Source organism: Chenopodium quinoa, unplaced genomic scaffold (assembly GCF_001683475.1).
Source record: "Chenopodium quinoa cultivar QQ74 unplaced genomic scaffold, ASM168347v1, whole genome shotgun sequence".
NCBI classification, from domain to species: Eukaryota; Viridiplantae; Streptophyta; class Magnoliopsida; order Caryophyllales; family Amaranthaceae; genus Chenopodium; species Chenopodium quinoa.
This window is the reverse complement of record NW_018743850.1, coordinates 2,900,456-2,907,285: the sequence shown is the minus strand read 5'-3', so window position 1 is coordinate 2,907,285 and position 6,830 is coordinate 2,900,456. Positions and strand designations below refer to the sequence as shown.

At 34.4% G+C, this 6,830-nt stretch overlaps 1 pseudogene; it reads left to right on the top strand.

Annotated features, from left to right (window-relative positions):
• The first annotated feature begins 2,534 nt into the window (after positions 1-2,534).
• LOC110686286 lies at positions 2,535-4,554 on the top strand (annotated as a pseudogene).
• Positions 4,555-6,830: the final 2,276 nt, after the last annotated feature.

The window sequence follows — 6,830 nt, the reverse complement described above, 5'->3', positions numbered from 1 at the left end:
ATTAGATGGAAGGTGGTTGAGTATGTTTTGAAGGCTTTTCTTAGCAGAAGTTTTATTTAGGCAGTAATTGCTGCAATGGTCTAGTTGCAAACAGCAGTATAGCTGTTAGAATTTGAACACTTACTTTAGTGGTAATTATTGCAATGCAGAGGTGCTTTTGAGATATCTTCAAAATTCAAAGAATTGCTTAATAGGCTAATCTTTTTGTGACTCCCTTTTCTTTATTTTCAAGATGAGTCGACAAGTTCCTAGTCCCCATTCCTCACTAAAAAAAACTATGCTCAAATGCTATCTATTGTAAGCCAATTTGCTATGTTATTGTTAGATTTGTTACCGTACAGGAATTTTTGATCTCTAAAGAATTCTACTTTTTTGATGGGAAGAATTGAAGAAACCTGTGTCTCTTATATTTATTTAATTATTCCCAAAGTGATACGGAGTACAATTTTGATTTAAAGTGATATAATTTTGATTTAGGATAAATACACCAAGTTAGGGCATGTATGTTCCTCTATAATATTTCCAGTTTTTATGGTACTTTGTTTTTTTTTTTTAACTCATATTTGCTAACTTGAGTTTATTCTGATTTTAGGAGAGATTCTAAAAGTCTAAAGTACCCAATAGAGTCATTTTGGTACAAATTATACAACTCACATACATAGTATAAGAGGGTTTTATTTTATTTTTATACAAATTTTGTTTTATTTATGTACTTTTATAACTTTCTCTCTCTACTTTTTTGCAAATTTCATGTAAATTTCCTTTTTTTAATATACTTTTATTAGTTTTCCCATGCACTTTTATACTTCTAACTTAAGTTTTTTAATACCTGTGAAAACTCCCCAATAGGATCGTTCTTTTAGGGACGGAGGGAGTAAGCAATATTGACAGAATTATTTTTTCATAGATAATGACACATGTACAAAGATAATGTAAGTTGTTTTTTAGTTTAGTTGTAGACTTGTAGTCATAGAAGATTGAATACTCCTTCAGACTTTAAACATTGCTATTCTTAGTCTTGTTACATTGACTATTTTATGGTCAAATTAAAGTAGGAAGAATATTTATTTAGAGGCCATAATTTTACAAAACATTTCATTTGCATTGCAAAAATTCCAAAATAACAACAAAAAAAAAAAAAAAAAGCACGGGATCAAAAAAAATACACCAATATGGTAACTCAATGCTTTGTAGACCATAGTGGTTAGTCAAATTGTTGCAATTAAATACAAAAGCCTATGGAATTGAATGATCATCAACAAAGCATTGGTGACGTGTAGAGAGAAATGAAGAGACAGCTTCAAAAATAAAGATCTTATAAAATCAAAAGTCAGGAAGCGTAAGAACAGAGGCATAAAAATAATTATATAAAAGCTCTTGTGTAACACAGTGCCAAAACCTTTTCAAATTTTGGATTCAACAACTTTGCAGAATTGAATTTTTGCTCATCTTCAGGTTAAAAAATTTACAACTTTTCTTATCAATTATTTAAAATTATTCAAATGCCTTAATTCTTAGCGTTTATTTTCTAGACTAGACTAAGCTTAAAGTTCTTTTTTCTTAGTTTTATGCTTTTGTTACACTTATTGCTTTGGTGTGTTGGGGTTAATTAATTTTTTGCTCTTGTTTAGGCGTTGTACTTTTGACTTAAACTTGAAATAAATTTCTAATATGGGAGACATAAGCTCGAAATTTTGAGTCTTTATGAATGTTCAAGTAAGAATTAGGTAAGGGATTCCAAATTACCCCATTACAATTCACAGTTTAGATACTTCAAATTTAGGGCTAATAAGTTCATATAGGGCTAAGAATCTGTTTGTTTTACAGAAAACGTTTGGTATATGAAAATGGAAAACATTTTAATCTTAAGAAAGTATGACACATTTTCCTAAAGAACTTTTCAAAATGTGAAAATAAATTTCCGTACAATACTGATAGAAAGCATTTTTCTCTTGAAAAAGAAGGAATGCTAAAATTTCCTCCTTTTCTTACAAGGAGACGTATAAAGAAAAATTGTTTTCAAAATTGTGCTTTCCGGTGAAAATTGTTTTCCGTCTAAACAAATGGAGCCTTAGTTCGATAGAGCGGTAGAGCTAGAGCCTCGTAAACCACTCACACATGAACGTGAAAAATGATTTTGCAACCCGGGCTTCTCCTAGACATGTTTTGTACAATTTCTTGAGATGCAGTGTAATGCGATTATATATTAAAATCCATTTAGTTTGCCTTTTTCAAATTATTAACTATAGTGACTTCAAATAAATTGTGTTGAATACTTAAATTGAATCAAGTTGAATAGATACACCCTTAATATAGTATTAGATATATCATATCATTCGTATGTTTAAAATTAAGCCATTCTTTTGAGCCATTTAAACCATGTTTTCTTATTAGTGCCAGTAGAAGTTTTCAAATTCACTACTCCGTATGATACTTTGAACAAGTCTCTCTGTCTATCTGTGCATTATCTTATTTATGTCTATGGATGTTCTGTTTATCTTCAGGTTAAGGTTTTAGGACATCTATATAGAAAGATGGAGAGTAATTGGGGCTGGCCGGCAATTGGAATTGATCTGGGGGCTAGATTCTCACGTGTGGCAATTTGGCAGCATGGTAAAGTTGAGATTATAGTCAACGACCAGGGCAACCGGAAAACACCATCTTATGTTGCTTTTACTGATAATCAGCACCTTATTGGTGATGCTGCCAAGAACCAAAATACTCAAAACCCTGCAAACACTATATTTGGTTTGTGTTCCTTTCTCTACTTCTATTGAGATATTTATTTGTTTTCCAGTTACACAGATGCCAAATTTATAATACAACTAAGACTTGTTGACCTCAATGTTATGATCTTATATGTTTACACTGATTAATGTGTGCTTGGTGGAAATAGTTGCTTTTACTTAATTTGTGCTCTATTGCCCTTCCATTACTTCTCTTGTGCTTTTTTGAAGAACCTTGTTCATTCTCATTATGCCTTTTTCTTCATAGACTTTTAATCATAGCAAACCTCTAATTTTTGTAAGTGACAATAAGAATCGAAGCTAGCTGTACACCTTACACGTATTTGGGTTGGAAATGCACTACCATGGAGAATCATATGAATCACTTTGTCTAAAAGGACACTACAAATTCGTTATTCCCACAATTTATAATCTCATATGGGCTATAAATCACAACTTCAGTTTTGCCATAGATTGTTTGTTTATACATGTCTCTAAATTAAGCCCTTGGTTTATATGGTAGAATAGGAATCTCCTCCCCCCACCTCCTTCTCTTTTTTTTTTTTTTTTAAAAAAAAATTAATAATTTGAAGCTCATATGAGTAAGTCTATTTGTCAGTTTGTTCTCTCATACTTTTTTTTTTTTTTGAAAGAATTGTTCTCTCGTACTTGGTGTTGTGCATATTAACAAATTACAGATGCGTACAAGCTTATAGGAAGGACATTTAGTGATGTAACAGCTCAATATGACATCAAGAGTTGGCCATTTAAGGTTATTGCTGGTGCAAATGATAAGCCTAAAATTGTGGTTTCGTACAAGGGTAAGGAGAAACAGTTTGCTGCTGAAGAGATATGTTCTATGGTGCTAATGAAGATGAAGGAGACTGCTGAGGCCTATCTTGGTGTGGAAGTAAAGTATGCAGTTGTTACTGTACCAGCTTACTTTAATGATTCCCAGCGGCAGGCAACAAAAGATGCTGGAATTATGGCCGGGCTCAAATCTGTTCATATTATTAACGAGCCAACAGGCAGTCATCATTGCTTATGGTTTGCACAAGCAACTTGCTTCTAGCTTCTTGGGTAATAATGTTTTGGTTTTCAACCAGGGTAGTAGGACCCTTGATGTCTCTTTGCTAACAATTAATGAGGATATAGTTGAGTTTAAAGCAGTTTGTTGGGATCCTGAACTTGGTGGAGATGCTTTTGATAAAATAATGGCGAGCTACTTTATCCAACTGTACAGGTCTTTTCGTATCAGTGAAAACCCTGAACATCTTGGAAGGTTGGTAGCTTCTTGTGAGAGGGCAAAGAGAAGTATCTCTACATGCTCAGAGACTGCCATCAAACTGTATTCTCATTATGCGGGTAATTATTTTTCTCCAACTATCACTCGTGCAAACTTTGAAAGGCTTAGCTATTCAAATTTCAAAGATTGTATGCGCCTTGTTGAGAAGTGTTTGAGGAGCGCCAAGTTGGAAAAGGAAGACATTCATTATGTTATCTTAGTTGGTGGGTCGACTAGGATCCCTAAAGTGCAGCAGATGTTGCAAGAGTTTTTCCATTGGAAGGAGCTCTTCAATAGCATCAACAGTGAGGAGGTTGTTGCTTATGGGGCTGCCATCCATGCTGCAATGTTAAGTCATGTTGATGTTTCTCCTATTTTTTATAGTGCTGAGCTTCATCTTGGTAAGATACATATATGCTCCTCTATTATATTTTTATTAAAAAAAAAATAATAAAAAAAAAATCCACCCTCCTTTGAGAAGGGGGAGATGCATCATCGGCATCATTATTCATGACTTGGGTTACTGGGGTGCACTTATCACCCCTTTCTTGGCTGTTAGTGGTGTTAGCGACTGTACACTGGTAAAAATGTTTTGATGCTGGTGACTTTATCTCCCCCTCACTAGAAAGTCTTATCTCGTTGGTTTAATCATCTCTTTTGATGCTTATTTTAGCACTTGAACAGTGATGGGAGGTTGATTTAGGTTGCTTCATATCAACCCCTTGCGTGTGTGTGCAGCTGTGCACAAGTGTTCATATAATGTTTCTTATTTGTTGTACTATTATGTTAATAATATCTTAATGATTGGGCCAGATGAAGGAGGCTGTAATCTTAGTATGTCAGGAAAGATCATTGGAGCTGAGACTTTCCCATTTGGTCAAAACCTGAGGTCTTTTACTCAATAGACTAATAGTATGCATAATTGAATCTTGCAGGTGCAGCTGCTAAAGAAAGTTCTTTGGTTCCCTGTAATAGGACGAGAAGTGCAGTACAATTCAGGGGTTGACACCTTTCTTTCATCCAACTCCACAATAAAATTTATTATTATTGGTGTTTAATTTTACTCATGTTTTCAACATTTCCTGTTTTCAGTCCAGGAATCTTCTACGTCTTTAATCTTAAACGACATTGATTCACTGCTGGAGAACCTATCTAAGGTATCCAAGAAAAAATCCATATCTATCTCCTCTTCGAAAGCTCATTTCTTGAAGCATAGGAAGATATAAGGCGCAATCCAAATGACCTTCACTTCACAGGGAAAATGTCTCAATTACTCAAAGGCTTTCATCCCTCCCTGCCTATGCATTCGCTGACTGTCATTAAGTCTCTTGAAGAAGATATTTTGGCCTCACAACATCAATTCATGGAATGGACTAGAAAGGAGGCTGCTGCTCCCTTGAAACTTAAAGAAGCTGGTGCAATTCAATCCCACCTTGTTACTATTAAGAATCAAATATTAAAGAAGACATCTTCTCGAGATCAGCTCAGGTCAAGAATAGCTGAAACAGATAAGGAAATAGCCAAATTAATGAACTGCAAATCTCAATTGCAAAAAGATCTCAGCTTGGCAGATCAAGACCTTGGTAGGCTAATTCGCTCCATATGCCCTCAAGTCGATGTTGCCAGGCAGAAGTCTTCCCAGTTGGCTCACCTTCGAGAGGCCAGCAACTTCAAGGCTGAGGCTTGGATTTCGTTAGAGGCTGCACTTGATAGCTTTGCCAATTACTTGAAGAATTTGTAAGTGCTGCCTTGTTTTTTCCTCTTATGGCATAGGTCATGCTCTTCTTAAATCATAGGTATTTTCTCTTTTAATCTGTTTGGTAGCCGGTGTTAAATAACAGTTTTGGGAATGAATCTTAGTGTAATTTGGCAAGGAAAGTAATATTATGAATTGTTAGTATTTTGTTCATAGAAATGTCATATCATCCCCAAACTAATTTTTTTCTCTATAAAATTGCATGCTCGACTAGTACCCCACCCCCATATGGTATTCGATGGTAATAGAGATTTATAAAGAAAATGAGATACTTGAGATGAATATGCATTATCATGGATCTTTGTATACAAATTCATGTCAAAATTTTCAATTACCTCCTTTTACTACCGAGTATCAAATGATTTTTGCAACTCGGATTCTCATTATATCCGACTACTTTTAATATATGATCTTTCTTTCCAAGTGATATACAATTTACAGAGTACTATTTTAATTTTAGTAACACGTTTCATGATTAGTTTGGTGTTACCGTGTTTATTTTTGTTCATGCCCGATGTTGTGCAGCTTGAGGACAAATATGCACTAAAAAGTTTTAAATCCAATTCCTTCCATAGAAGAAACATCTAGTTGAGGAAAAAAAAAATTATTAATGAGCATAATATAGATTAGTTCACGTATGGTGACTAGATTAACATTGACTTGGAAATGGAAAAGTCTGCTACAAAACAAGGCAGCAAAGGAAAGACTAGTAACAGAGAAAGAAACCAGAGCTGATCAAAAATAGGCAGACAAACCAGTGTTTTCTCTTATTTGTTTGGTGTTAAAAGATGCCAATGAATGGCAAAGAAGTTAAAAGTCCAGGCAATCGGAATCGATCTTGGAACGACTTACTCATGTGTCGGAGCTTGGCAGCACGACAGTGTTGAGATCATCACCAACGATCAAGGTAACAGAATTCACCGTCTTGGGTTGCCTTTACTCAAAATGAGTGTCTTATTGGTGATGCTGTAAAAAAAAATCAAGTATCTTTGGTTTGTTCCTCACTCTACTCTCTTTTACTTCACTATTACTTTGTATTAGTACTTGTTTTAAAGTTTGAAAG